The following is a 14,206-nucleotide window of genomic DNA, read 5'->3' as shown; positions in this document are numbered from 1 at the left end:
AACTTGGGTAAGCATACTTGAAACGGAGTATGTGCATGGGTATTTCTTTGTTTCTTTTTTCCTGTTTACTCATAGTGCTTGGATTATTCAAGCCCTCTTCAGTATTCCTTGTAGTTTTCAAAAGTCTTGAATTCTATTTCTGTTCCTCACCTTATCACTGAATAACTAACTCCTCATTAATTTTCCTGATATCAGTAACCTCACTGTACACTGTCTGTTTTGGCTTTTCTCTTTGAAAAATTTTGTACTTTGGTTCCAAGGAGTCAAATAATATCAGACAATAAAAGCAATAAACTACTTTCTCTGAGATTCAGTATCTTGGCATGCTTTAGCCATGTTATAAATGTCTCTGGGATGTAAAAATTGAAGTTGGAATACATTTTTAATTAAGGCTGAATATCTTTGGTTGATGATTGAACAAGATTACTAGTATTGTGTTTACTTGGCTGCAGAAGCAATGAGTCCAGTGGCCTTTCACAGGACCCCTGGATTCTATCACCTCTCAAATCATCCCATCTCTGACCCCTGATTTTAGTGTAAAAAAGGTTTGTTATAAAAGTGGATCCATTGGCCAGGCCCCTGAAGATTTGATTAACAAGAGAAAGCAAACAAGTTTACTAACAAGTTCAGCGAAGCTACACACCAGAAGGTAACCAGAAGTGGGGCTTGGCTGGCATCTTAAAGAACAGTTTTAGAGACGCAACAAAGGAAAAGAACTCTGAGCATCTACAGCAGTGGATCTGAGAGCCGGGAACACAGGGAAATGGGAAGATAACAAGTAAAGGTTATCATGTAGGTGTCTGTAGTGGGATCTTCAGGCCACATAGAGTTGTCTCCACTAATCAACTTCTGGATAGAGAGGAGGGCTCTTTTGTAAATTCCTGTCCTGCTTTTAGTCAAATATAGGGAGCAGGGGGCAATGGATTCCCTTGTGTATATTTCTAATTGTCTTTGGTTCAAAATGATTTAGAATGGGTTAGGGTGCCGTATTCAGCCACCCAAGCAATTTCTCAGTGGTGGTATTAATAGTTAATATTTATACAAGCTTATTGTGGGCAAATACAACAACCCAAATGAAGGTTTCATTATTAGCCCTCATTTATAAATGAAGAAACTAAGCTTAAAGAACAGACCACGCAGTTGGCAGGTAGCAGAACCAGGAGTGGGGTTTGTGGTTTGTGGAGCCAAAGTCCAGAGCCCATACTGTAAAGAACTAAGCTGTGTGTTTTTACCAAGCCAACCTACTGTCATTGTGGTGACCTCTTCTATCCCCAGCCACACGTATTTGCTGTGGGCACTCACCTTTCTACCCCTTCTTCAGATTTCCTCATCCTGTGTTTTATTCTCACACCAGAAATCCAAACGTGGGCGGGGTTCACCCAGCTCGGCTCCTCTCTCTGCATCCCTGAGTGTCCACCACCACCCCACCTGGCTTTGTTTACTCAGCTTTCCCAGCCTGGAAAACCCCATCATCTGAAAGTCCTCTCGCTTCCTCAGTTACACCCTTCCTTCCTTCCTTCCTTCCTTCCTTCCTTCCTTCCTTCCTTCCTTCCTTCCTTCCTCCTTCAGTCTTCTCTCAGCATCCCCTACCTCGTACTTGAAACCTCACATATTGAGGCAGGATCCCTCACGGAGCCTCAAGCTTACCAGTACATTCTGACAGAAGCAAATAGAAACACGTTGGTAACCTGCCAAAGCGAATGTGTACTCTTGCCCATTCCTTTGTCTTGTTTCTTCCCAATGAAATACAAGTGTTCATCCACTTGAAAATGGTCATTTAGTAGTATGGTTTCATAAGACGTACCATACCACCTTCAAATTACCCTCAACTACTGTGTGTGTGCGTGCGTGTGTGTGTGTGTGCGTGTGTGTGTGCGTGTGTGTGTGTGCATGTGTGTGTGCGTGTGTGTGTGCGTGTGTGTGTGTGTGTGTGCGTGTGTGTGTGTGCGTGTGTGCGTGCGTGTGTGTGTGTGTGTGTGTGTGTGCGTGCTTACACTCATATTTGGAGATCAGAGCCCCTCCTCTCTCCTTTGACCATGAGCATTGTGGGGGGATTGAACTCAGGTCACCAGGCCTGGTGGCAAGTGCCTTCACCCAATAGCCATTTCACCAGCCCTCAAATGTTACCTATTAATGACCTTGTTAGTATTAATCTTTCTGATGAAATCAAAATTAAAAATTGTGGTAGCTAAGTGTGCAATCTCAGTAGCCAAGGATGGTTCCCTGCCCTCAGGAGGCAGAGGGAGGTAGATCTCTGTGAGTTCCAATTAATCCAGGAGTAAGGCCTGATTCCAAAATAAAGTAGGTAAATTAATCCATGGGAATTTGTAATGCCTAAAAGCCTGCCATTTTAATAAGTTGAACTTGTATTTTAAAACCTGGAGAAAAAAATTCTAAGACCATAGGTTACCAGTGAATTCTGTCAAATAACTAAAAAGTGACAGTTCAGAGAAATAAGTACACTTCTCAGTTCAGTTTATGAAACCAGCACAGTCCTGAAAAAGAAAAAAGAAAAAAAAAAGAAAAAAACCAGGTTTTTAAAAAAAAAAAAAAAAAAAACAGTGGGCAGGGTGACTTTGCAGTTTAATTCTGGGAACAAATGTGAAAGCAGGAGAGAAAAGCCTTCAGAGTTGTACTGTGACCTCCACACACACCTCCCATCTCACTCCCATACACAACTGCAGTAGTAATAGAAACTAGAGAAAGTACCAGAAGACCTGTAGAGCAATAGTCTTCCTGAGCATAGATGCCAAGACCGTCAACACAGCACTAAATCAAACTTAGGGGTATGTGAAAATGATAACACTTCACAAACACTTGCGTTCCTTCTGAGAATACAGGCTAATTTAATTCTTAAAAAAATACTGCAATTGATACATAACAGACAAAATCCACATAATCATGCTTAAGAAAAAAAGGAATATGAAGAACATCTATAAGGAGAAGGGCTGGGGCTGGGCTTCAGTTGTAGCCCTTGTTCTGCAAGCATGATTCCCTAGGTTCAGTCCCTACACACACACACATACACACACACACACACACACACACACACACACACACACACACACACAGAAAGAGAGAGAGAGAGAGAGAGAGAGAGAGAGAGAGAGAGAGAGACTAAGCAAACATCCTCAACTTGACTAAAGAGCCTTTTTAAAAAAGGTCTTTATTATATATGAGTCCACTGTAGCTGTCTTCAGACACACCAGAAGAGGGCATCAGTTCTCATTACAGATGGCTGTGAGCCACCATGTGGTTGCTGGGATTTGAACTCAGCGCCTCTGGAAGAACAGTCAGTGGTTTTAACCCTCCAGCCCTAAAGAACCCTTTAAAAAGCTAACAACAGCCCATGATAAATTGAATGCTAGCACTGGAAACAAGGCAAGGATCGTTACATTTCTCCCGATGGCTGTTCAACACTAATGGAAGTCCTAGCCAATTCAACAAGATAAGAAATGGAGAAAGCATACACAAGTTAAGATGGGAACAGCAGTGTTCTTATGCAAAAAAGATCTCAAGGAAGGTATTTTAAAAAGTAAAGCTCTTGGAACATGTAAGTCAGCGGAATGTTCTTAGGATACAAAAATAAGAGTATTACATATATTACTAAATTAAATTAAACTTTTTAAATAAATAGCAATAAATCTAAGAAATAAAATGCTCAGTCCTGTATCTAACAAAACCTACATATAGTCCCCATGCTGAGAACAACAAAATGAGATTGGGGGAAACTGAGGAAGTCCTGAGCAGACATAAATATGTGCATGAATTGGGAAACACTAAAGGTGTCAGCTGATCTGACCATATGCTATAATGTCAGTCCTATGGTTCGAGGCATGTTGACAAAATACACGGAAAGGTAATGTAATTAAAAAAATAATCAGAAAAATAAAATCGGAGAGATCATAGAATCAGGACCATGTGAGTCAGCTAAAGGGAGTCTCATAGATCACATACATAGCTGAATAAAAAGTTGAGATGCAGATCCAAATACATAGCCAATTAATTTTTGACAAAGGATAGAGGCAATTCTGTGAAGAAAGGGATGTGTGAAACAATTAGACACCACATGCCAAAACCCCCATCTGTATGCAAAAAACAGACCCAAAATAGATCAAAATGTAAAATACAAACCTCTGAAACATTCAGAAGAAAAAAAGAAGGAAAGAAAGAAAAAAAACCACCAAATCATAATCCCTAAAGAGAAGGAAAACAATCGGCAAAATTTACAACTTTCAGAAGTTGTATCTGTAAAAGACATCATAAAGGACAGAGAGAGAGAGAGACTGAAGGGCTGCATTGAACTGACACAACCGAAGGCACCTCAGGTGCTGCGGGGGGGGGGGGGGGGGGGGGAGGGGAGACCTCTGGCACACAACCGAAGGCACCTCAGCTGCGGGGGACCTCTGGCACACAACCGAAGGGACCTCAGCTTCGGGGGACCTCTGGCACACGGGCCTGTGGACGTCTGTGGGCATTTTCTTAGGAGAGTGCTAATTGGTGTAGGGTGGTTCAGGCTACTGTGGCAGTACCGTCCTCCGTCCTCTGGTGATGAGCCTGGTTTGTATAAGGAAAGTAGGTGGGCAAGCCAGAAAAGGTGAGCCAGTGTGCGACATTCGCCTTAGACCCCTGGTTCCACCTCTCTTCCTGACATTCCTCAGCTAGAGGCTGTTATCCTAAAACACAAATCTCCTCCTCCTCTAGCTGCTTTTGCTCAGTGTTTCATCAAAGCAACAGGCTACAAGCTAGACCAGAAACAAGCTGAAAAATGGAGGAATGATTTTGTAAAAGCACCTATTTGACAAATGACTGGTATGGAGAATACATATTTTTAAATTCTCAAGAACCAACAGAAACATCAGCGCAATTTAAAACTCGGGAAAGATCTTGAACAGATACAAGGTATTCAGCAGTACCATCCATTAAGGGAATGCAAATTTTAAAACTTCGTAGAGATACTACTGTACGCCTGCTAGAATGGCTGAAGTAGAAAATGCTGACAATGTGAAGTGTCCGGATGTAGGACAAAAATCACTCTCATTTCAGCTCGCAGAAGGGACCATGCTGCAGCAACTCTGGAAAAGTTGTGGCTGTTGCATAGACAGTTTAACATAGACAGTATGTCTGCCTGAGGACAATTAAAACAGGCTCACAGAAACACTGTCCACATGTGTTCCTAACAACTCCATGCACAGCTAACTAAAGTCTGGAAACAACTTTAAAAAATTGCTGTTTCACTTTGTAAATAAAGTGTAACACACTACCACCACCACCACCATCACCACCACCTCCACCACCTCCACCACCACCACCATCACCACCACCTCTACCACCACCACCATCACCACTACCACCAGCACCACCACCACTACCACCACCACCATCATCACCACCACCACCACTACCACTACCACCACCACCACCATCATCACCACCACCACCACCTCTACCACCACCACCATCACCACTACCACCACCACCACCACCACCACCACCACCACCACCACCACCACCACCACCATCACCACCACCACCACCTCCACCACCACCACCATCACCACTACCACCACCACCACCACCTCCACCACCACCACCACTACCACCACCTCCACCACCACCACCATCACCACTACCACCACCTCCAACTCCACCACCACCACCACCACCACCATCACCAATACCACTGTCACCAACATCCCACTGCCACCACCAGTGTACTGGTTAGGTTTTTTGTCAACATGACACAAACTCGGGGGGGGGGTCACCTTGGAAATTCAACTGAGAAAATGCCTCTATCACATTGGCCTGTAAGCAAGATGTTGGGACGTTTCCTTGACTAGACTTTGATGTAAGAGAATCCAGCCCACTGTAGGTGGTGCCACTGTTGGGAAAGTGACCCTGGAGGTCTGAAAAAAGTAGCAGAACTTGACCCTTCAACAGAGCAGAACACAGCCTTTAAGCAGTGTCTGACCTCTGCTTCATTCCTTTGAGTTTCTTCCCTGACTTCTCTCAATGACAGATTGCCAGAGGGTGTTAAGCCGAATTAACAAGTTGCTTTTGGTCAGAATGTTTTATCTCAGCAATAGAAAGAAAACTAGGATATTCATGTTATTTGGGTGATGTTACAGAAAGATAGCAAACTGTCTGAAAATGCTTCTACACTTGGGTCATAATTTGGTTCAAAAGTGCTCTTTAAAAGCTGTGTGCTGAAGAGTTGGTCCCCCAATTTGGTCATCATGGTCATGGGACCTTATGTGGTGGCTGGATCACGAGGGTCTAACTTTATCAAGTAATTCATTTGTGCACTCATAGCTTGATTGGTATTAAGAACTGATTGGAACGTTAGGATGTGAAGCCCAATTGAGAGGGAGGCATTCCCCCCCTTAGGGCTCTCTCTCTCTCTCTCTCTCTCTCTCTCTCTCTCTCTCTCTCTCTCACACACACACACACACACACACACACACACACACACACACACACACACACTTCTTGTCAAATATAAGGTGAGCAGCTTTGCCCCAAGTGTACCTAACCATGATGTTCTGCCTTAGCCGAGGCCCAGATGCAAAGGACTCAAATGTCCCTGGTCTGCAGTCTCTGAAACTGTTAACCAAAGTAAGTATCCTCTCCTTCCAGTTGGTTTTCTCAGTTTAGAACGCCCTCTAACATGTTTGCTGTGTTGGATGGTGAACATACCCAGTGGTCAACAGGTCCATCAGTCTTGCTTCTTAGCATGGTTCTATTGGAAGGCAAGACTCTTTAAGGAGTGGGACCGAGAAGATGTTTGGATCACCGAGGGTGTGCCTGCCCTCAAATGGGGATTGTGGAATCCCGTCTTGTTCTATTTGTCTTTTCTGTCTGTGGCCAAGACATGAGTGACTTTGTTTTACTACATGATCCCACTATGATGTACCTCCACAGGCCCTCAACAGTGGACTGAAACCTTCAGAAATATGAATCAAAGCAAGCTCACCCCCTTCCCCTCTTCTTGTTTGTTTGTTTTTGCTTTAGTCAGCGTCTTGCTGTGTAGCCCTACTTGCTATGTAGACCAGGTTGATCTCAAACTTGCAGTGATTTTCTGCCTCCAGAATGCTGGGATTATAGGTATGTGCGCTGGCTAATTTTATGTCAAATTGACACAGGCTAGAGTCATCTGAGAGGAGGGAACCACAATTGATAAAATGTCTCCATCAGATTTGGATGTAGGCAAACCTGGGGACTATGTGCTTAATTAGTGATTGATGGGGAGGGCCCAGCCCATTGTGGGTGGGGTCATCCCAGGGCTGGTGGCCCTAGGTTGTATAAGAAAGGAAGATGGATGAAGCAAAGAAGTGCAGGCTGACAGGAACCGGATGTAGATCTCTCCTGAGAGACACAGCCAGAATACAGCAAATACATAGGCAAATGCCAGCAGCAAACCACTGAACTAAGAACGGGACCCCCATTGAAGGAATCAGAGAAAGGACTGGAAGAGCTTGAAGGGGCTCAAGACCCCATATGTACAACAATGCCAAGCAACCAGAGCTTCCAGGGACTAAGCCGCTACCTAAAGACTATACATGGACTGACCCTGGACTCTGACCTCATAGGTAGCAATGAATATCCTAGTAAGAGCACCAGTGGAAGGGGAAGCCCTTGGTCCTGCTAAGACTGAACCCCCAGTGAATGTGATTGTTGGGGGGAGGGCGGTAATGGGGGGAGGATGGGGAGGGGAACACCCATAAAGAAGGGGAGGAGGAGGGGCTAGGGGGATGTTGGCCCGGAAACTGGGAAAGGGAATAACAATCGAAATGTAAATAAGAAATACCCAAGTTAATAACGATGGGGAACAAAAAGGAAAAAAAAAAAAGAAAGAAAGAAAAAGGAAACTGAGCAAGCCACTGGGAGCAAGGCAGGAAGCAGCACCCCTCCACAGCTCCTGAGCAGAATCAGTTACCACATACAGGCTCTTGATCGATTTGAGTTTCCGTCCTGACTTTCTTCAATGATATGGAAGTGTAAGCCAAATAAACCCTTTCTTCTCCAAGTCACTTTGGTCATGGTGTTTCATCACAGCAGTAGTAACCCTAGGTAAGGCAATGTATACAGTCATGACCAGCTGAAGTGTCTTTCTTAGTAAGCTGAGTATCTCAGGTGTTTGGTGTAGTAGCAGAAAGCTGACATGCACACTATTATATATGTTATGACAGTCTCACAAAGACAGCAGTGCAGAGATTAAAAAAACGCAAGTGGTTAATAAGTTTTGGATATGGAGGAAGGTGTTTCTGTGAATGATTAGTATAAGAATTCTCGGAGTGATGTACTTATTCTGTATCCTGACTCATGGTTGTCACACACACACAGGTGTTAACATTCATAGAACTGTCCACAAAAACAAGTCAGTTTTAATCTGATAACTTTTATTTGAACACAATAGTGCATTTACATTTTTACCTCTAGGAGATTACTGAATCAAAACCCACTGGATATAAGGCAAAGAAAGAGAATTCATTCTGGAAATGTCTCTTTCATAATGAAGTACAGGTTTGGTACATGAATCAGTACAAAACTCTAAGTAGCACTGAGAGAAGGGGCATCGTAAGAGCTAGGAGAGTCAACCGTGAGTTGAGTCTTTTTGATAAGTACAGACAATTCCATTCGTCTGTGACCCAAAGAAGGCTTCTGAAATGCAACAGTGTCAAACTGTGGTGCCACAGGGTGGGGAGCTGTTCACTGACGTCTCTGTATGCTCAGTGCTTTTAGTAATTCAGCATGATTTCAACCTGAAGGACTTTATGCAGTTTTTAAGTACACCATTCCTAGTCCCAAAAGAAGGCCTTACACTAAACACTGAAAAAGCACATTACCACTGATATGTAGGGTTTTTTCCAACTGTTTTTCAACATTTAAGAGGTGTCATAATAGGAATAACAATTTGACTTTTACCTTATACATAAACTTCTGAAGAGCTTACAGTTCGGTTTTGTTGGTAGTTTTTAAGATTGTCAAGTATACTTATATTCACCTGTGTGTGTATGTGCATGTAAGTGTGTTTGTGTGTGTGTGTGTGTGTGTGTGTGTGAGTGCTTGTGTGTAATATATGCATGTTATGTGTGTGAGGTCTAGGTGTGTATGCACAGGTATTGTGCAGTATGCATGCCCAGAAGCCAGAGAAGTGTTGGTTGTCTTGTTCTGTCACTCTCTGCCTTTTCCTGAGACAGGGTTCTTTCCCTGAACCTGGACCTAGGCTGGCAGCCAGTAACAACCCTCTTCTTCACATAACCAGTCACTGGGGTTACAAGCATAGGCAGCCATGCTCAGATTCTTATGTGGATATTGGGATTTGTCTTAGTGCTTTACTTCTGAGAACAGACACCATGACCAAGGCAACTTTTACAAAGGACAACATTTAATTGGGCCTGACTAACAGAGGTTCAGTTCCATCATCAAGGCTGGAACATGGCAGCACCCAGGCAGGCCTGGGGCAGGAGGAGCTGAGAGTGCAACATCTTGTTCTGAAAAGAAAACTGTCCCCCACATGGTTAGGAGAAGGGTCTCACTGCCCACCTCTACAGTGACACACTTCCTCTAACAAGGCCACACCTACTCCAGCAAAGCTGCCTCCTAATATGGCCACGTCCTGGGTCAAGCATATTCAAACCACCACAGGGTTTCCACACCTGGGTCCTTTGCCCAGCAATCACTCACATCCACTGAGCCATCTTCCTAGCCAGCTGCCTGGTTTTCAGAACAGTCTTAGGTTGCCCAGAATGATCCTGAAGTCCTGATCATCATTTCCATTCCCAAGTGCTGGCTATCTGCTACCACAGCCAGTCTAAAATTACTTTAAAGATTAGTTGTTAAGTGTGTGTGTGTGTGTGTGTGTGTGTGTGTGTGTGTGTGTGACCAAGGTGCACATGTGAGGGTCAAGGCTTTCCTTATTTATTGGAACTTGGAGGTTGAACTCAGATTATCTTGGAGATGTTTTTACCTGCTGGTCCATCTCACTCACTTTTGAGAGCAGATAATAAACTGTGATATTCCCATCTAATAGAATATTATGTAGCCATAATAAAGGATGCCATCACGGAGCTGGAGTGATAGCTTAGCCGTTACGACCTTGTACTGTTCTTCCAGAAGACCCGAGTTCAGTTCCCAGCACACCTACATTGGGCAGCTCAAAACTCTCACTAACTGTAGTTCTAATGTATTCCTCTGGCCTCCGTGGGCAGCTGAATGTGTGTACACATACTCCCACACACCTAAAAGTAAGTATGGGGAGGTGGCTCAGCAATTCAGAACGCTGGCTGCTGTTCCAGAAAACCCATGTTTGAGTCCAAGTACCCACATGGTATCCACAGCCGTCTGTGACTTCAGTTCCAAGGGGTCTGATGACTTCTGGCCTCTGAGGGTACTATGCATGAACGTGGTGCATGGACAAAAATGCAGGCAGAACATGAATATACATTAAATGAGTATTTTTTAAAGAGAATGAAGTCACTTTTAATGTCCTGATATTGAATGACCACTTTTAGATATGAAAGCTGACTTGAAAATAGTATATCTGGACTGTTCTTTTTGATGTCAGAAGGGGGTGTTTATACATATTCCTACATTTATAGCTTAGATACACGTATTTCATTTCTGAGACTGTCTCTGAAAGACTACAGAAGAGCTTAGGAATTGGCTTATGGAGGAATTGAGAGGTACCATTGTCAATTTATGTATTTTACATATTAGGTCTTGCAAATATTTATTTATTACAAAATTAAAATTAAAACCTTCCCCCAGTGCTCAGGAAGCTGGAGCAAGAGGATTGTCATGAATTTGACACAAGTCTAGGGTACAAAATGAGATTTCTCTTTTTTTTAAACTTTCATTTTACTCTTAGTTATGTGTATATGTGTGGTCTATGTGTGGATATGTGCCTGAGCGCAGGTGCCTGAGGAGGCCAGAGGCAGGCAGTTGTGAGCTGGTCAACACAGGTGTTGGGAATTAAACTTGGGTCCTTTGCAAGAGCCGTTTTTGTTTAATGTCTGAGTCATCTCTCCAGTCTTCTTCCCTTATTTTTTTCAATAAATAATATTACATAGTTAACTGGTCCAAAGGAAATACGGGGACAAAGTGTGGAGCAGAGACTGAAGGAAAGGCCATCCAGAGACTGCCCCACCTGGGGATCCATCCCATCTGCAGATACCAAACCCTGACAATATTGCTGATGCCAAGTAGCGCTTGCTGACAGGAGCCTGGTATAGCTATCCCCTGAGAAGCTCTGCCAGAGTCTGACAAATACAGATGTGGATGCTTTCAGTCAACCATCGGACTGAGGCCAGGGACCTTAATGGAAGAGTTAGGGAAAGGATTGAAGGAGCTGAAGGGAATTGCAGCCCCATAAGAAAAACACTATTAACTAATGGGAACCCCCAGAGCTCCCAGGGACTAAACCACCACCCAAAGAGTACACATGGAGGGGCCCATGGCTCCAGCTGCATATGTAGCAGAGGATGGCCTTATCTGGCACCTGTGGGAGGGGAGGCCCTCAGTCCTGTAAAGGTTTGATGCCTCAGTGTAAGGGGATGCTAGGGTCAGGGAGGCGGGAGCAGGTGGGGGAATACTCATATAGAGGCAAAGGGGAGAGGGGTGGGATGGGGGCAGTGTGGAGGGGAAACTGGGACGGGGGGACATTTGAAATGTAAATAAATAAAATAACCAATCCAAAAAAAATTAACTCAAAAAAGCAGAGTCAATAACTCCATTTTTATTTTCTAGAGCTCCCAAAAAATGAACAGAGGAATAAATTTCTCATTATCCACATTTGCCTGATATTTTCTTCACAAAAAAAAATGGATTAATGTGTAAGATCCTTCAAATGCTTTAACATATTGATACTAAATGTTGTCTCAGCCCCAGCAATGTCCAAAGCTGGCTAGAAAGATAAACTACTTGTGTCCTCCCAGACCCCCTCAATCAGAATGTTTAAGCTATCTCCTAAGAGATTTGTAAGTGCTTAAGTGTCAGAAGTATGGTTCCAACAGGCAGGATGCAGTTAGTCGGAGGGAGGCAGTGCCTAGCCAGAGGGTATTAGGGAAATTCATGACCTCCTTGATACCAAACCTGTTGAAGAGCCAGGGCGATCAAAAGGCCTGAGAACTTGGGTCCAGCAGGCAACCTCAGGACTGGCAGTGTAGCCCAGTTGGTTGGACACTTGTCTGCCATACAGAAAATCCTGAGTTCCAATCCCCACACCACAAAAACTGGGTGTGACATTACCCTTTAGACACGTCACCGAAAAGGTAGGGAGAGGCAGGAGGTTCAGAAGGTCAAGGGTTCCTTTGATAGACACCGAGTTTGAGGCTAACTTGGGAGGTCCTTTCTCAAGCCAACAAACAAAAACAAAAAGGGGTGTTGGATTCAATCCTAGTTTTCTAAGTGCAAATGCAAACAAAAGATTTTCTATTTCACCTGCAAACAGCCCAGTGAGAGAATAAACCATAAGAAAATGTACTATCCGTGTCCTTGACTGACATTACCTGATAATGTTCATGGGAAGGGGATTCTCCAAATGCCATCTCATTCAGGGTTACAGCTCCCACACAGCACTTTGGGCATGGAGGGGACACAGTTCGTCTCATAGCAGATCCCATAATTAGCTTGTCCATACCATCACCAAAGAAATTCTCCCCTTGGCTGCATTTCCATTCTTGTTTTTAATCTCATTCCAGGATGCATTTGGCATTTAGTTTAATGATTCTCCTTGGACAAAAAAAAAAAAAAAATGGGATGGCACAGGATCGTATCATGTGATATGGATCTCCCCAGGCATGGAGGAGGGGGATGGAGGAGAGGCAGGGAGCTTATACTGTGTCTCACACACACACTAGTCAGATGTCACTGAATATGTGTTTTTTAAAGTACTGAGATAGATAGACAGATCGATCGATCGTTTGATTGATTTGAATTCTACTTGTTCGCTGCAGGGACCGCTCAGTCTCCTGTCTTCCTTAACGGGCATGATATGCCGCTTTATAAAACATTAGGTAATTGCAGCTTCTCTCGGATGCTCCAAGTGCGCACAGTGCCCATGGCAGAATCTTCCCTGTTTGCTACTTGCTTCTGCCATTGTGTATTTGGAAGAGCGTATCTAAAAATTACCTTTAAGAAAAATGCTTCCCTGTTGTTAAATTGTAAGCCTCTCTGTTGGTTGTTTATTGGTCATGGTCAGTAGAACACTATTTCAACACGCAGAACACAACTCTCTAAAACACATACAGGTCTCCTTACTTCACGTCCATCCCCTCTGAACTCTCTTTTTAAGATAGCTTCACGCTTAACACGGTAGAAATGACCTCATCCATCTGCAGTTTCCCTTGAACATACACCAGATATGAACAGACATTAGCTTAGTTAGAACGCCTCAACTGCACATTTCTTTTTTTTTTAAGTTTATCTCATATCTTTTTTTAATTTTTTTTTCATTTTTTCTTTAATATAGAAATAATATATAATTGCTTATACCATAGAGTTGATTTGGAAGCTAAATAAATTAACAAATGCTTAACACTTAAACATAATGATTATTAGACATTGCTATTACCATTACAACTGGTCTGTGGTCACAGTGGATACCACCCCTTTGTGTCCATTTTGAGTCCAGCTCTGGTGACAAGTCCCAGCTTACTAGTTGGGTACAACATGAGGGTGTGTCAAGATTAACTTAGGCTGATTGCGTCCACTCGAAAAACATTCTACACGCTGATTCTTTTCTTTACAGATAATTAGGTCTACTACCTGTCAAGCTATGATCTCATCCTTGTTTAACACTTTTTTGATCAGGATTATGCATACACTTCATGCTTAGAAAGCCTTCAGGACACTTACTGCTGGTGATTGCCAAGGAAACTCCATAGGCATTTTTTTTTTGTAGGCAAGGTAGTAGAATATTTTATTATTTCATTTATAATTGACGTGATAGGGCTCAGGGTAGGATGGGCAGTATCATCCCTGGTCAGATGGTCTTGAATGGTCTAAGAACTCTGCTAGCAAGTTGTAAGGAGCAAGTCAACTGCACATTTCTAAAGTGGCAACTCTGGACTCTCTAAGTTTCTGCTGAAAAAGCCCAGTGGCACCAAGAAAATTCTATTACTTTCTGCCAGCTAAAAGTTATGGGCAGAAAGTCCCCTGTTTCTCTTCTTGGACACTCCCTGAACCTCACATGGTAATGCTGAGG

The sequence above is a fragment of the Rattus norvegicus genome, chromosome 5, assembly GCF_036323735.1.
Source record: "Rattus norvegicus strain BN/NHsdMcwi chromosome 5, GRCr8, whole genome shotgun sequence".
NCBI classification, from domain to species: Eukaryota; Metazoa; Chordata; class Mammalia; order Rodentia; family Muridae; genus Rattus; species Rattus norvegicus.
This window is presented reverse-complemented; position numbering follows the sequence as displayed.